General features: G+C 42.7%; 1 protein-coding gene across 1 annotated transcript in view; it reads right to left on the reverse strand.

Annotated features, from left to right (window-relative positions):
• Positions 1 to 1,040, reverse strand: part of rapgef4a (Rap guanine nucleotide exchange factor 4a) — a 75,628-nt gene that overhangs the window by 30,822 nt on the left and 43,766 nt on the right. The window lies entirely within an intron of this gene.

Genomic DNA, 1,040 nt, shown 5'->3' on the forward strand with positions numbered 1-1,040 from the left:
AAAAAAAATTAACTTAAATGATTTTAGCAAATGGCTGCAATATAACAAAGAGTGAAAAATTTAAGGGGGTCTGAATACTTTCCGTACCCACTGTATGTTAATGAGATAGTATGGTATGTCATGTATTTAAATACATTTGTAATTACACATTTGAAAAGGTGAAGTTGCAGTTAGTACATATAAAAATATACTAATTTTAAATGTAATATTGACAGTTATATATATCATGTACATATATAATCAAGTACTTTACATGAGCTTTACTATGTTAGTTAACACATCAAAATAAGCGTTCCCTTTCATGGGAACTTCGAACTGCGTCCTCTAGGGGTCGCTATGGGGAAGCCTCGTCGTGACCCGTGTCTGAAGCATACATTGAAAAAACACCAACTCGTTGGCCGGCGACAGCCATGACGTCACTACCGGTGCGACTATAGTATAAATAGGCGCCGGGAGCTACACATCATTCTCTTCTTCGTCTTCATTGACTGTTTTGTTTGAAGCGTGCATTTCTGTGGTAAGAGCGATCTCTATTTATCTTATTATGGCGAGCACTAGCAAAGCATTTAAGGATGTGTGCATCCATGTTGACGTTGTTTAACATCTGATGACACACACAATCTATGCATTATTTGTTTGGGCGAAGAGCACACACGCAATGTCTACGAGGGGGCAATCGGCATGCACTGCGAGCGTTTTTTCCAAGGGAAAAAAAAATAAAATAAAAAATAGCTCCGCTCTCGGTTGTCTCTTTTCGAGGAAAGAGGGGCAAGCCATCTGCTTCCCGTGATCCAGGACCCGCCGCTGCTGAATCACGGAAGGGAATGAGCTCGTGGGTATCGCAGGTGGATCTGGCCGATGAGTTTGAAGGGGGGTTTCCCTTTCGTGATCATCGGCTGTGCACGAGAGTGAGCCGCTGGAGGATGATGTTATTTCATTAACATTGTCTGATTCAGGGGCCATTGCTCTGCTGGGATCAGCCCAGCAAAAGCAGGAAATAGCTGAGGAGGGCAAAGAAGCTGAGGCTGAGCCTTCCCAAT

Source organism: Sinocyclocheilus grahami, unplaced genomic scaffold (assembly GCF_001515645.1).
Source record: "Sinocyclocheilus grahami isolate Dianchi unplaced genomic scaffold, SAMN03320097.WGS_v1.1 scaffold100.1, whole genome shotgun sequence".
In the NCBI taxonomy this organism is placed as follows: Eukaryota; Metazoa; Chordata; class Actinopteri; order Cypriniformes; family Cyprinidae; genus Sinocyclocheilus; species Sinocyclocheilus grahami.